This window comes from Tamandua tetradactyla, chromosome 22 (assembly GCF_023851605.1).
Source record: "Tamandua tetradactyla isolate mTamTet1 chromosome 22, mTamTet1.pri, whole genome shotgun sequence".
Lineage (NCBI taxonomy): Eukaryota > Metazoa > Chordata > Mammalia > Pilosa > Myrmecophagidae > Tamandua > Tamandua tetradactyla.
The window spans coordinates 1,691,770-1,708,881 of NC_135348.1; the positions used below are offsets into that span (position 1 = coordinate 1,691,770).

General features: G+C 37.5%; 1 protein-coding gene across 4 annotated transcripts in view; it reads left to right on the forward strand.

Annotated features, from left to right (window-relative positions):
• MARCHF1 (membrane associated ring-CH-type finger 1) overlaps nt 1–17,112 on the forward strand; it is an 894,978-nt gene that overhangs the window by 570,679 nt on the left and 307,187 nt on the right. The window lies entirely within an intron of this gene.

A 17,112-nucleotide genomic window follows, 5' to 3' on the forward strand; every position in this document is an offset into this window, starting at 1 on the left:
ATATGTGCAATATGTATTAAAGACTAAACCAAACACTGGACTGGCCAGATACAACCTATCTACTATTTGGGAAAAAAAAAAATCGTTTCAGAAAATTAGGAAGTCAGGCAGGGCCAAATTATTAACCCATCTCCCAGAAAAGGTGAGAAGGTTATCTCTTTTGTGCTGTGGGGACTCCCTTCCAATTGTTTGCTCAATTAATTTATACATAAACTTGTCTGTCCACGTTCACCTCTACAGAGATTGTAAGGAAGAATTTGTACCACCGAACTTATACTGGAAAAAAAAGTTTAGATTTTTAGTCCAGAGCAAAGAGTGGTCTCCATTCACTTTTCCTTCACTCGGGTTGTGTGCACTTTCCTAGCAATCCAGGGAACAGTCCATCATGTGGTGCTGAAAGACCAGTAAAGAGATTTGGGCACTCCTGAATATTGAAGTTTCTTGCTTTGTGTGTGTCTTAACTCTGCATGTATGAAAGTGTACAAGTCATAAAAGGAGTCCTAAGCATGCTACTGACACATGATCTCTATCACGGGCTCTGTGAGATGATACTCGGGTGGTTGGAATTTTGGTTTTTAAATTATTTAAAAGAGGTGCTCTAGGGCGGGCCACAATGGCTCAGTGGCAGAGTTCTCGCCTGCCATGCTGGAGACCCGGATTGATTCTTGGTGCCTGCCTATGTTAAAAAGAAAAAGAGGTGCTCCAGTCACCACTGCCTCTAAAGCCTACAGTAAGGAAGGGAAAATTCTTATCTAACCATTTTCAAGGCATGGTGTTTCATCAACTTTTGAGCTTCTCTGAGTAAAATAAGTTCTTAGGAACTGAACAACTAATAGGCCTTGAGTGAGAAAGTATGCACCGAATGGTCAGGAGTCATGCTGAAAATAATGTATCTTTAATTATCTTTGAGTGATCTTTCCTCTTGCCCTTTTGTATGTGAAGAAGCTGTGGCTCTGAGCCCCGTCACCCTCTTGCTCCCCAGGGTTGATTCAGCGGCTCGCCCTGGCTGGCTCACTGACCCCCTCTCTGGCTCCTGTTGCATATGCCTCCTCTTGCTCATTTGAAGAGACTGACCTTGCCAGGACTGGCGGGAGGCTTGGGCTTCTCCCTTCAAGCTTTGTATTCCCTGCCGGGAACCTACAGTCTTCTGCTTTTGTTTAACAGAAGATTCAAAATACATATATTTCTAATCAATTTATCTTCAGGAAATATGTGGATCCCAAAGCACAGGGTTTTGACCCATTTTCTCCTAATACATAACACAGATTCACTTAACCAGAATATTCGATGTTGAAGGCTAAAGGAGAAATTATTGTCCACAGTGAAAATGATTTTACCAACCTTGTTTTTCAAGTTATGATTTTGAGGTTTTATGCGTATGTGTTTAAACTGAATCTGTACTTTTTTCCTTTATTAATTCCAATACATCTTGTCTCTCTTCTGATATTAACTTTCTTTGCCCTTCACTGAAGAACTATAAGTACATCATTGAATGTATTTTTACTTTAGCTTTTAAAAAATACCCTTGTAAGTTCCCTGAAATTTGCTTTTATTCAGCTACATTATTTACAAACCATGTTTATATAAAAAAGATAACCATAGAACAAAAGAGCCATAATTATGAAACATTAGATTTCATTTAAAAATGAGAAAAGAAAGAATGCTACAAAACTAGGTATGAAATCTAGTTTACTGTCAATGTCTAATTATTTCTCATATTTCATTTCACCTTTTCAGTTTCATTCAAGGTATTTCCATGAAGTTAAGAGCAAACATAAAGAAACAGGAAAAATTAAAAAGTAAACCTAGAGCAAAACTTTTTAACCAATATGTGCACCAGGACCAACCGAGGATTGTGTGTGTATGTGTTTGTGCATGCGTGTGTTAGGGGATACGATACACATATTTATGCCTCATTTCAGATCTGCTGAATCAAAACCCAAGGCATTCATTCTACAAACACACTTAAACAGGAGCCTGAATTTAGTGTAGATTTGTATTAGCTCACTTGTATTAGTTTAAATGTCTCCATTCAAGAAAAAAGGTCTACTGGATATAAAAACTCAGAAATGGACAGCACAATACTACCCAATTGTAATGCAATTATGTTAAAACACTGAATGAAGCTGCATGTGAGGTATAGGTTTTTTGTTTTTGTTTTTGTTTTTGTTTTTCTTTCTATTATTGTTTTAATTCTTATTCTGTTGTCTTTTTATTTCTTTTTCTAAATTGATGCAAATGTACTAAGAAATGATGAATATGCAACTATGTGACGTTATTAAGAATTACTGATTGTACATGAAGATTGGAATGATTTCTAAGTGTTTTGTTAATTCTTTTTTTAATTAATAAAAAAAAGGTCTTATTTTTATTGATATATTAGTAGGCAGGGATCTTGAGAGAAACAGGGCCAACAGGATATGTGTATGTGCATCTATGTATGAACAGATGTATTTTACAGAATTGGCTCACTTGATTGTGGAGGCTGGAAAATCCAAAATCAATAGGCAGGTCAGCAGGTTGAAATTTTTGGTAAGAGTGATGTTGTTGCAGTTGTAAGTCAGAAATCTGGAGGGGAGGCTAGCAGGCTGGAAAGTCAGATAGGAGTTGATGTGATTAGTCTTGAAACAGAATGTCTTTTTTCCTTTAGAGACCTCAGTTCTTTGCTATTAATGCCTCCAAGTGATTGAAAGAGACCCACCGACATTATCCACATTACTTAAAGTCAATTGATTGTAGTGGTATCTACAAAATACCTCCTCAGCAGCATATATGCCAGTGTCTGACCAAACAACTGGACATCATAATCAAGTCAAGCTGACACGTAAAATTAAGCATCACACTGGGCAATATGTCTAATCACACACTCCATTCTATTCCAATTTTCTAAATCGTAAAATAAGGTTCAAATGATGTATAGTGTATAGAGAATTAGCCATACTATCTGTAATGTGCAAAGCATCTCTGGAGTATACCCAAGGTTACTTTCATTGGCTGTAGGGAGAGAAAAGAAGTTTTTCTGTTCAGCATGACTTATTAGGTGTAATATGACAGGCACTGGGCTAAAATAAGGCACATGCTTTGATTTTCCGAAGCCCCCTTCCTTAAAGCAACTTACAATCTAAAAGGAAACATTTAATTCAATGTCAGAAATAATTCATGTATCACTATTTTGACAAACTTAACTCTCCATCAAATTTATAAATCACATCAAATAAAATAGAAATTTAATCCAACTTTTACAAAGGCATTATTTAATCTATGTTATTACTTTCATAATTTGATTGATTAGAATTAAATCACCTACATAAGTGTCATGTCTTATAGTCTTCAGCTTGTCTTTATTTCCTGAAATAGCTAGCGATTTTCCCCAACACTTTCCAGTGGAGAAAAGGTTGATATGTTGGTCAGAAATGACTATTCAAAGAAAACTAAAATTCCATAAAGCATTAATACGCTTGGGAAAAGTTGATCTGTAAGCAGTTCCATGCCAAAACACGTATCTTCTTTTCAGCCTAAGATAAACAGTGACATTACTATCTGCCTTTCAGTAGGAAAAAGAGTTGTAGCAGTAAATGCTTTTAGTTTCCACTGGGAATGGCAGAAAAAAAAAAAAGATGCTTTTACTGCTAAGAATGACAATGTTCTTATGTACTATATGCAAAAGAAACACAAGTTTACATAATCTTAGGCTATAGTATAAATTCTTAGAGTCTTTAATTCTGCAGAGATGTGTGTGAGAGAACCCTAAATTTTACTATGTTTTCCTTTGTGGGAGCTGTGGAAATACCTCAATATTATAAGTTATCTTTGCTAGTGCAGTATAATTTCTCTGCTGTACTTCATTTGAACATGTTGTTACCTCAGCCAGGAACTCCCCCAATACTTCCTAGCCCCTCCCAGGATTACCTGTGGACACATAGAGCTAAGCATAAGTATTATATTCTTATGGCAACCTGGTATCCTTGAAAAGAAAGTCCTCCCCTGATATTCTGTTCTTTAGCACCTGATTTGCTCATAGCACCTCGGTATTTGGCAATACTGATTACAGTGTGTTTTGAAGAATTACTCATGTATTTTTTTCAATTGGATATGCATATTGCAGAGTAGAAATAATTGTAGGACAGATGACTTTTACAATGGAAGTTCAATGGGAGAAGGAGTGAGACTTCTTTATAGTAAATAACTTGTGATCCAGCGAGTGAATGCTCAGAAAAAAGAATACAATTTGTTCTGCAGTTACATTATTCGTCTTAAATTCACAACTTCGAATTCAGAGAAAAATAATTTATATATACTCTAAATCCAAAGTTGAGGTCATGGTTTAAAAAACAAGATAAATGAAACATAATTAAAAGACTCTGCAAAGCATAAAGGATTATGCTAAGGTATGCTTTTATTAATTGTATCTAATGACACTGTTCATTACCCCACAAATTTCCTTGTGTGTCTTGGTAATTGTGGTATGGGGTGGTGAGGTATTACAGGGAAACTTGCTTTGTGATTTCTTTTTCCCAAAGGGCAGTGTTTTGTGATATCAAAGCCAAAGATGGTGCTTTTCCAAAGTAAGGCTTTAACAGCGTAGCCCTGTTTTCTGAATTACTGAAAGAGAAATTCTTTTCCTAGGGCCTTAGGAATGAGCAAGAGACTTAGAACTGTAAGCTCCAATTTTTTACCTTCGTGGTCTTCATTCTACAAAGGGCAGCTTTTCCTGAATTTGTGGAGTTAATAACTTCTAAAGGAAATTGGGAATGAAATGAAAAATTAGAGAGCAGCTAAATACTAATTAAGACAGTCACTTTCTCATCTGTTTAACAAGATTTTCATGATTAATTTTTGGCTTACGTTCTTTGAACTTTTAAATTTTTGTTCTATTTGCATATTGTGCTTTATCCCCTAGTGCTTATAAGTTAGTTTGCTTCAAAATTTATCAACCAGAATTACTGAAAATATATCTTCATTAATTCAACAAATATTTCATAAATCCCTACTGCTACCAACCCCATGCTAGGCATTGACCCTCCCTGGTTCTGAACATCCTAATTGGAGAAGCAGCTATTAATCATATAACCAAACACATACAAATTTAAAATTGAAATTGTAATGGATGCTAGAGAGCAGAGCTAATTGTACTAAAAGTTCATATAATTAGCTAATAAGGCTATCTTGAAGAAGTGACACTTGTGTTGAGACGTGAAGGGTAAGAGTTAGTTGAACAAAGGGACGGAATTGTTCCCCTGCACAAGGAAATAAGGTGTAAGCACTGTTGGTTGGAAAGATTATAACGTGTATGAAGACCTAAAGGATCAATGAAATCAGAACAGAGAGAACTGGTCAAGTGTGGCACAAGATAAAGCTGGAGAGGTAGGGCAGGAGTGTGCTGGGCCGTGTAGACTAGGTTAACAAGCTTTCTTTTTACCTTAAAAGCAATAAAAAATTTTAACCAGATAGGTGGCATGATTGCATTACGTTTTCATTTTTAAAAGTGCACCCTGCAGAATAGAGAATAAAGTGGGACAAGAATAAATGCGGGTAGAATCCTTAGGAGGCTATTTCACTATCTCAGGTCAGAGGCTATTTCACTATCTCAGGGCAGAGGTGATGTTTCCATGGTCTAAAATGGGGTTGATGTGTGGAGATAGGAAGAAATGGATGCATTTGGAATGAATGAGTGATCATTCTTGAAAGTAAAGAACACTGAAAGAGAAGCAAGTTTGGGTTGGGATGTGAGAAAGGTGGTAAGATCCACATTAGAATTATGAATTTGAGGGCTTTTTGAATATTCAATATATAATGTCACTTAACTTTGAGTAAATAAATCTGGAGCTTAGAAGAAGGTATGGCTTGCAGTTATATATATTTGTATGCCACTAAAGCTGTGATCATGAAGGAGATTTCTTAATGAGAAAGGATAAAATGTAAAAATGAAAGGTCTAGAATAGAAGCTGAGGTAATTCCAAATTTTAATGGCCAGGTTGAGAAGGATGGATCTCTATAGAACCATAGAAAGAGCAGATTGAGAGAGTTAGAACAACTAGGAAAGGGTTGTGACATAGAAGGTTAAAAAAGAGAGTGTTTCAAAAAGACAATTGAGGTCAGTATTATGAGTGCTACTGTGTTAGTTAGGGTTCTCTGGAGAAACAGAACCAACAGGACATATCTGTAAATATGAGATTTATAAAGGTGTCTCATGCAACTGTGGGAATGGAAGAGACCAAAAATCCATAGGGTAGCCTGTGAAGCTGGCGGCTCCTATGAAGGGTCTGGATGAACTCCGCAGGAGTGGCTCACTAGCTAAAGAAGCAACGAAAGAGTCTCTCTTCCTCCTTAAAAGCCTTCAACTGATTGTATAATCTAGTTGTAGGAGACAGGCCATAATTGATTGAGAATGTAATCAGCCACTGATGCAATCAACTGACTGATGATTTCATATGCCAGGATTCTGGTTTATCAACAGCCACAAAGTATCCTTGCAGCAATGGCCAGGCCAGTGTATGCTTGACCAGACCACTGGACATAATCATTTGGCCAAGTTGATACAAGAGCCTAACCATCACAGCTACTGAGAGTTCAGGTGAGAAGAATGAAAAGTATCTATGGGATTCAGAAATGTAAATATCAGCACTGATTTTACCAAAATCTATTATTATTATTATTATTTTTTGCATGGCACCGGGAATTGAACCGGGGTCTCCAGCATGGCTGGAGAGAACTCTGCCTGCTGAGCCACCATGGCCTGCCCCAAAGTCTGTTTTGATGGAGTGTTAGGGGTGGAAACCAGATTGGAGTAGTCTGGAGGGTGAATGAGAGTTGAGAAAATAGAGGCAGTGGGTTCAGATAACTCCTTTGAGAAAATGGTTTGTGAAAGAGAGAGGGCATTAATTGTAGAGGAACATAGAATGAGATTTTTAATTTGGTTATTTTGGTTTGTTTTCTTTTTTATTTATAGAGATATATGCATGTTTAAAATATGATGGGAAGGATCCAGGTGAGAGGAAGAGCCTGAAGGTATAATTCAGCAAGGGGATCATCTAGTTTATGGTTTCCCAGAAGGTAGGAGCAGTTGAAAGCACAGGTGGAGCAAACAGGTTTGTGTAGGCAAAGGAACAGCTTTTTCATTGTAATAGGAGAGGTGCCAGAAAGGAGAGGTGGTTTGCATGATCGGTGTCATGAAAATCAATGATGGCATTAAAAAGATAAAGAAATTCCTATCTGAGATCTTCAGTTTTCTTTTTAAAGGAGATAAGGTCATCTGCTGAAGATGCCAGATTAGGAGAGGTAGTGTTGTGGGGCACACCGAAAGAGACCACATAATTTAAAACTGCAAGCCAATTTGGAGTCTTTATTAGCTGCCCAGCGACTGCCTCAGAAACTTCAAGAAGGAAGATTCAGAGAGCAGCTCTGCTTTTCAAGGTGTGCTTATAAAGGCTAAAATCATGTTGTGATTTTGCAGTTGCTAGCAAGCAGGTGTATCATAGAAGCAGAAAAATGCCGTTAGCTGTTGCTAAAACACATCCGTTCCCATAGTTTCCTAAGATTGGTTATTGTTTAACTCTTCGGGACAGTCCGCCCCGATGTTGTGGGGACTTTCCCTGCTTGGGCCTGATTGATTGCTCCTGGCCCTCCACAAGAGAAGGCTGTGAAAGTTTTGATAGGACTAGCAGAGTTTTGAAATGGTTGTGGCCTATTGAAGAGAGGTTGTCCAGAGAGGCATAAGAGGATTTGCAGAAGGTATTTCAGGGCCATTTGGAGATCAGCAATCATGAGCTTATCATGGAACAAAGATGAACTGTCATGGAACTTACGTGGGTGATGCTTTGCTGCTCTAGAGAAGGCCCAGGGAAGTCAGACGTGCATGCTGGCCCATGTTCTCCCTTCCAGGGCAGTGGCAAAACAAATCACCTTATATATACCTCTCTTTTCTGGCACCTTATTAAAATGAGGAGCTATGTAACTTCAGGTGAATGAGAAAGGAAGTGGAAGATATTAGATAAGGCACAGAACTAGGAAGTCCAAGTATGTTTGAGAAGTGGTTGTAGTGGGTCTAGTTGAATAATAACGATGGATTTGGTAGCTGTGCTAGTTTGAAACTGTTATGTACTTCCAGAAAAGCCATGTTCTTCTCTATTTTTGTGTGTACAGACCTATTACAGGCAGGACCTTTTGATTAGATAGTTTCCATGGAGTTGTGACCCAACCCGCTTCAAGGTAGGTCTTAATCCTTTACTGTAGTCCATTATGAGAGGACCCAGAGATCAAAGATGTTTGAAGACAGAGAAAGAAAATGCCTGGGAGAAGATAAGAGAGAAAGAAATGCCCAGAGACACTTTGGAGACAGTTATTGAAGCCAGAAACCGGGAGAAAAGGACCAGCAGACATCGCCATGTGCCTCACCGTGTGATAGAGGAACCACGGATGCCATCAGCCTTTTTTCAGTGAAGATATCCCCTTGTTGATGCTTTAGTTTGGACATTTTTATGGTCTTAGAATGGTAGATTTGTAAACAATAAATCTCCATTGAAAACCCAACCCATTTTGGGTCTATTGCATTCTCGCAACATTAGCAAACCAAAAAGGAATATAGTCATTTGAGATCATGGCAATCCAAGCTGTGACTGCAGGGTGGATGGCTGAAGTGCAGTGGAGATGAGAGGGTGTTCTAGTTTGCCAGCTGCCGGGATGCAATATACCAGAAACAGAATGGATTTTAAAATAAGGAATTTAATAAGTTGCAAGTTAACAGTGTTTAGGCCATGGAAATGTCCCAGTTAAAGCAAGTCTATAGAAATGTCTAGTCTAAGGCATGAAGGGAAAGATACTTGGATTCAAGAAGGCCAATGAAGTTCAGGGTTTCTCTCTCAACTAGAAAGGCCCATAGCCAACACGGTCAGGGTTTCTCTCATCTGAAAAGGCACATGGTGAACACAGTGTCATCTGCTAGCTTCCTCTCCTGCTTCCCAGGAGACATTTTCCTTCTTCATCTCCAAAAGTCACTGGCTGGTGGACTCTCTGTTTCATGGTTCTGTGGCATTCTGTTATTCTTCTCGAATCTCCAGCCTTTTTCAAAAGTGCTTCCTCTTTTAAAGGATTCTAGTAAAGTTATTAAGACCCACCTGGAATGGGTGGAGACATGTTTCTACCTAATCAAGTTTAATACCCACATTTGATTGAGTCATACCTCCATGGAGATAACTAATCAAGTTTCCAGCCTGCAGTGACGGGTAGGGATTAGAAGAAATGGTTGCTCCCACAGGTTGATTAGGGTAAAAACATGGCTTTTCTAGGGTACATACACCTTCTCAAACTGGCACAGAAGGCTGTGGTGATGATGGATCATTAAGATGAATATTGTCACTAGGCAGGTAAATATCTGGGTCTGAGCCAGAGAAAACTGTGAGCCTGCTGTCAAAATCTTCAATGAAAAGGGTAAAGTAAACAGAATTTTTGCAGATGTTAACAATGAGAAAGTAGTAGATGTGATATTATAAGCTTCAAAAGAAGCAATTACATGGAAGCCCAAACAGGAAGCAAGATGAATGCCAATTTCTCTTCTTAACCATGACGTTCAGGGTGTGGTGATAAAGTAGTCAACACATGAGAGAGAAGTGTCTTCAGAGGCTGTCATGGTCAGGTTCATGTGTCAACTTGGCCAAGTGGTGGTACCTGTGTGTCTAGTTGGGCAAGTGCTGACCTAACTGTTGCAATGAGGACATTTCATAGAATTAGATCACGATCGCGTCAGCTGCATCCACAGCTGATTCCATTTGTAATCAGCCAAGGGGAGTGCCTTCTGCAATGAGTGATGCTCAGTCTAATCACTGGAAGCCTTTTAAGGAGGATTCAGAAGAGACAGGCTCTCTCTTCCTGCTTTGGCTGGCGAGCCTCTCCTGTGGAGTTCGTCCAGACCCTCCATCAGAATCAGGCTTCACAGCCTGCCCTGCGGATTTTGAACCCTGTGTTCCTGAGGTCACGTGAGACACTTTTATAAATTTTATATTTGCGAGTGTTCCTGTTGATTCTGTTTCTCTAGAGAACCCTAACTAATACAGAGGCAAAGGTGATCTCATTTACGAATGAAGGCAAAGGATCTCTCTCTAAACCAACTTGGCAGGTGAACTCATGTCCCTCCCTCTGCATGCAACACGACTCCTAGGAGTGTAAATCTCCTTGACAATGTGTGACAGAACTCCCAGCATCAGGAGATTGAGAAAACCTTCTTGACGAAAACGGGGAAGAGAGAAGTAAGACAGAATAAAGTTTCGGTAGGCTGAGAGATTTCAAACAGAGTTGAGAGTTTATCCTGGAAATTACTCTTATGCATTATATAGGTAACCCTATTTAGTTTATGGTGTATTGGAGTGGCTGGAGGGAAGTACCTGAAACTGTTGAGCTGTGTTCCAGAAGCCTTGATTCTTGAAGATGATTGTATAATGATATAACGTTTACATTGTGGCTGTGTGACTGTGAGAACCTTGTGTCTGATGCCCTTTTTATCCAAGGTATGGACAGATAAGTAAAACATATGGATTAAAAAATAAATAAATAATTGGAGGTACAAATAAATTGGATAGATAGAAATATCTAGTGGTCAATGAGAGGAAAGGGTAATGTGTATGGTATGTATGATTTTTCTTTTTATTTCTTCTTCTGAAGTGATGCAAATCTTCTAAAAAATCATCAAGGTGATGAATACACAACTATGTGATGAAATTGTGGGCCATTGATTGTACACCATGTATGGAGTGTATGTGTGTGAAGACTTACCAATAAAAAAAGAAAAAGAGCAGAAGCAAAGGAATGTTCTGAGAAGTAGAGGATAGGTGGGGCTTTGCAGGTTCTGGACTGCCAGTGCCAGTGCCAGAGGACGATATGGAAAGGTTGGGGAGATGGGGAGACATCGAGGCCTGTGCTTGTGCCAAGAAAAGACTGAGGAGCATGAGAACGATATGCTTGATGGGAAATATTTCAGTCTTAGGAGATTTCTGAAAAATGTTTTCTAACAAACTAAATATTAAATCACTTTGATTATTTATATGTTTGCTTATTTTATTAGAGAAGTTGTAGGTTTGCAGAAAAATCATGCATAAAATAAGTGTTTCCATATGCCATCTAATTATTAACACTTCTCCTTAATGTGTTACGTTTTTAACAATTCATTCAAGAGCATTTTTATAATTGCACTATTGACTATAGTCCATGATTTACAATAAGGCTCACTGTTTGTGTCGTACTGTATATGCTGTCGTTTTTAATTTTTATTCTAATAGCATATATACTACCAAAAGTTTCCTTTTTAACCACATTTCACATATATAATTTAGTGCCATCAATTTTATCAACACGGTTGTGCCACCATGACTGAAATCCATTACCAAAACTTTACGGTCAACTCAAATAGAAGCTCTGTGAAACTCAAGCACCAGCTCCCCATTTGGTAGCCCTAACGGGGCCCCTGGTAACCTATACTGCATATTTTAACTCTATGAGTTTGCTTATTCTGATTATTTCATATCAGTGAGATCTTAAAATAGCTGTCCTTTTGTGTCTGGCTTATTGCGCTCAACGTGATGTCTTCAAGGTTAATCTACACTGTCATATATATCAGAACTTTATTCCTTTTTATGGCCGACTAGTATTCCATGATATGTATATACATATAACATTTTCGTTATCGATCAGGCAGTGGACACTTAAGTTGCTTTCATCTTTTGGCCCTTGTGAATATGCCACTGCCAATATCAGTGTCCAAATATCTGTTCAAGTCTCTGCTTTCAGTTCTTTTGTGCATATACCCAAAAGTGAGATTGCTAGGTCATATAGTAATTCTGTATTTAACTTTCTGAGGAATTGCTACACTGTCTTCTACAGTGGCTGCACCATCTTACATTACCAGCAGCAGTGAATGAGTGATCCTATTTCTCCATATCCTCCCATATTTTCTTCAACACTTGTAATTTTATGATTTTTTAATAGTAGCCATTCTAGCAGGTGTGAAATGATATCTGCGATTCATTCCTGTGGGTGTAGACCTATTGTGGGTGGGACCTTCGGGTTAGATTATTTCAGTTGAGGCCTGCCCCAGGTGAAGTCTGTTATAAGAGGATGAAAGACAGAGAAAAACGCACACACACAAGTTGAGAGAGGACATTCTAATGCAGAGTTGTAGGATTTCTTCATGTATTCTGGATATTAAACTTTATTGGATATGTTTCCAAATATTTTCCAAATATTTTCTCTCATTGATTAAGGTTTTTTTTCCACCTTCATGTTAATGTCCTTTGATCCACAAAATGTTTTAATTTTGAGGAGATCCCGTTTATCATTTTTTTTCTTTTGTTGCTTGTGCTTTGGTTGTAAAGTCTAAGAAATCATTGCCTTGCACAAGATCCTGAAGATGCTTCTCTTTATTTTCTTCTGAGAGTTTTATTGTCCTAGCTCTTATATTTATGTCTTTGATCCATTTTAGTTAATTTTCATATATGATGTGAGATAAACGTTTTTTTCTTTTTGTTCTTTTGCATGTAGATATCCAGTTTTCCTGACATCATTTATTGAAGAGACTATTCTTTGCCAATTGAGTGGACTTAGTGGCCTTGTTAAAATCTATTGGCCGTGGATGTGAGGGTCATTTTGATTACACTGTCTGTATATACATCCTGGTACCAGGTCCATGCTGTTTTGACCACTCTAGCTTTGTAATGAATTTTATAGTCAAAAAGTCTGAGTCCTCCAACTTTGTTCCTCTTTTTCAAGATTTTTTTGGCTATTTGGGGCCTGTTACCCTTCCAAATAAATCAGATGATTGGTTTTTCCCTTTCTGCAGAGAAGGCTGTTGGAAATTTTATTTGGATTGTGTTGGATCTGTAAATCATTTTGGATAGGATTGACATCTTAGTAGTATTTAGTCTTCTAATCCATGAGCACGGAATGTCTTTCCATTTATTTAGATCTTCTTTGAAATGTTTTAGCCGACTTTTGTAGTTTTCCATGTGTAACTCCCTTGCATCCTTGGTTAAATTTATCCCTAGACTTTTGATTCTTTTAGTTGTGTTGTAAATGGAATTTTTAAAAAATTTCTTCCTCGAATTGCTCAATACTAGTGTATAGAAACACTACTGAGTTGGGGATATTGATCTGACTTACACCACTTTGCTTTCATTCATTCATTAGTTCTAGGAGCTTTGTGGTAGATGTTTTGGGACTTTTTATATATAAGGAAAGTTTTACTTCTTCCTTTTCAATTTGGATGTTTTTTATTTGTGTTGCCTAACTGCACTGGTTAAAACTTCCAATACAGTATTGAATAACATGACATCCTTGCCTTTTTAAGTCACTTTGATTTTAAAACTACTTATTATGTAGTGCATGCCTTCTAGCTGTCAGGATTTGAGGAACTTGGATAAAACAGATATCTGCACAAAATTACTCAGGATCAAAAAGTTACAAAGCCTTTTATTATCTTTACTTTTAAAAGGAAGAAAATTAAACATGCTCAATAGTGAAATAAGAAGCAATTGAAATGTTACTAAATGAAGCAACCTAGAGCCAGCTAACATAGTTGTGACTATTCCGTTACACGCATCTCTCCATGTGGTTTCCCAAAGTGTGCAAACACTTGACAGAAATGCCAAGAAATCTTGATCTGTGTGTAAATGTCACACTTAATTCAATTCAGTAAGCATGCTGTTAGGATGCTGTCCTATTAGATTTACTGTTGAATGGAATTGGTCAGGAAATACAGTTTGTGATTGGTAAAACTAACTCCTATTAAGAGGAAAGAGGCTGCGTAGACATAATTTTACACCAGAACAAAGATGATGTGCTTTTTAAAGCATGTGGATGTATAATATGAACTGGTCAGGGTGGCAACCAAATCTGAGGGTATCGAGGTAAACACTGCTTGATTGTTATCAAAGGTACATCTAGCATCATTTTGCATGCTTCCAGAGTACTGTGGCATGAAATCATGCAACTGATGTGAAATTGCTGAAGGGAGAAAGAAAAACAGATAAAGCCAAAATCTGGCGGACAGTGAATAGGTTTGGAGTCAGAAGACCTGGGTCATAATCTACCTTTGCAACTTACTATGGGGGTTACCCACGTGGTCTCTCAACCTTAGTTTCCTCATCTGTATGATAAAGATCATCCTAGCTGCTGGAAAGGGTTGCCGGGAGGATTCAGTGAAATTATGTGGATACTGCAGGGATGCAGTTCCTGGCACCCAGCAATTGCACAGTATTAGCCTCTCTCGTGGTGGTTGAGCAGAACGAGTGTTGACTACTGGGTTCTGATCCAACTCTGCTCATTAGTATTGGTGCAACTTTGGGCAAGTTCCTTACACTTCCTGCATTTCTTGTGTCCCAACCGTGCATGGAGATAATAACAGTACTGATCTCAAAGGGGTGATGTCAGAACTTAATCTGTTTATGGCTCTTAGAACACAGCTTGAAACGTAGTAAGTATCTCACAAATATTTATTTGTAAAAATAATATTTAAATTATTAATGAATTATTAAAATGTTATTCATAAATTTAAATAAAATCATATAAGACATTATTAAGTATCTTTTGCTTGGGAACCCACTCAAAAAAGAGAACATAGATGCAGGAAAAGAGAGTTTAGTTAAACCATGTGGAGTTCTTAACAACCGCACTAAACGATCATTTCCTTCATGTGATATGGTGGTCTTTACGTTTTCTTGAAAATCAATGTAATTTATGATGCTAAGCTGCCAGAAAGCTCACACAGGACTGTAGGAGAAGCAGTCTCCTGACTATTGATCAGCCTCAGGTTTTATTCCCTTTTCTCAGCCAATTTTTCCAATGTCTTTGCAGCAGTTCAGATGTAATTATGAACATCTGGTTTCACCGACTTCTCCTTAGTTTTACAGTGTTATTTCTCAAGCTCCAGACACTCTTTTTAGAAGATCCATTTTATTGTTCATTTAGTGGAAATGAGGCAACTCTGAGTGCAGTATGATTGCTGTGAAATAAGTAATTTCTGCTGTGAAGTAAGCAAGTAGAGACAATGCTTCCTGCTTTATTCTTGGTAAATACATGTACATTTCCTTTGAACATGTTGCTTGGACATAGTATTTACTCTTTTACTGACAGCAGTGCTGGGTCATTATTACTTAAAAAGAAGAAATGAAGACTCGCTGAAAGTATATATACTATTTCAATTTCTTTTGGTTAACACATCTTTCTACATTCCTACATTTCTGTATTAATAAGCATATCATTCCCAGCTTCGAATATTTTGAATTTCCTAAACTATAATGGGTCGTTTTCTGGAATATCATTTATGATATTCTGGTATCTTATACTACGGGCATAGACTTGACATAAAATTATTAAAACCCTTGGAATAATTTGAATTCCCTAAACCTTGTGACATCTTTGAAGAAAAAGGTTTTACTCTATGGAACAATAAAAGTGCAAAAGCAAATTGTCTGAGTGCAAAGAAACAGGGTTTGGAGGCGAGTGCTTCAGGTTTGGAATCGCATTCCCTCCACTGGCAGGCTGTGTAATCTGCATCGAAGAACTTCCCTTATCTGAGCCTCTGTGAAGTAGCCCAGACAATACCTGTCAGTGTGCGTGGTGAAGATTCAATGCAGTCATGTGGTTTATATACCCAGTACAATGCATCCCACATAACATTTTTTCCTCCTGTGTTGATAGGAAAATGCAGCACACTCCTTTACCCTAGCAGACGATTTTCTTTTGTTTGTGACAAAAGCCACTTTCAAATTTGCAATACTCCCCCTCAAGTAATAAAGGAATAAAAACTGAGACTATTTATTTATAAATGTGTACACTAATTATCATTATGATCTTTGAAAGTCTTTTCTTCTTTGAGAGGAAAGCTCACTGTGAGGAGATCATGATAAAAGTGAGATATTTAAACTTACCTTATTCTTTGTTGTTAAAATTATTAAAATACATTCATGTGTAATTAAAGGTAGAATGCAAGTACTCATTTAATAGTGCTACCATCAATACTTTACTTTCCGGACAAACAAAACTAGCCCATTTTCTTTACTCGTAAGAATGTCTGAAATTAACAATTATTGCCATTTCATAACAGCTTAGTTTTAAAAAAATGATGTGGACCGTTTTGCTTCAATGAAATTTCCTTGTGTTAACCCAGTTATGACAAAGGAAACCTCAAGGCATTTCAGGAGCAGTGAAGTTTACCAACCAACAACAATCACCCTTTTGGCACTGACAGCAGTGCTGGGTCATTATTACTTAAAAGTTGACTCAAGCAAATCAAAGTGCACGGGTGGTTCAGTGGCAGAATGCTTGCATTCCATGCAAGAGACCTGGGTTCGATTCCCAGACCATGCACCCACTCCACGCCCTCTCCCCCCAAAAAAGTTTACTCAAGCAAATCAATGTGTTTTATGAGTTTTTTTTTTCCTTGGGGGGAGAGGGTTGGCGAGGGTGTGCGAGTATTGGTGGAATGAATAATGACTTCAAAGTAACTTCCTAAGCATGGGTGAAAGGACTCTGTCATTGTTACCATGCCATTATTACATTATTATATTCTGCCGAAAGACTCGGATCAAAGACATTTCTTAAAAATATTAGCATTTAAATTTTGTAAAGAAAATAAAAGAATTAAAATTTTACCAGTATGCATTTAGTGATTTAGTGATTTTACCAGTGTGCATTTAGTATTTTAAATTAAAATACTATTTTAGTCTATGGAATAGTATCATGGAAATTACTGTCCTAGGAATGATGTGCTGAAGAATTTGAGGAACCATGTGCCATTGTAAAGCCAGGAAATCATGGGCCAAAAAGACAGAGATAGGGTAAACATGCAGACTTTCATCCTCAAACCCCTAAGAAGCAGTAGAACCTGATTATTTAGAAGTTTGTATTTGTTACTCTATAAAAAAAACAAAGCACTGCAGGCGAAAAGATATAATAGGAAAATTCAAAATATTTTGGGGCATTCTTCAGTTGTTATTAATATTGTAAAGAAAAAACTGCTGAGTTTTAGTTTAGAGGAAGCATCATTATCATTTTGAAACTTAATGTCGCTAAAAGATCTTAAATCAGCCCAGGATGGAAGCTTCCTCAGACTTATATATTTAATTTTCC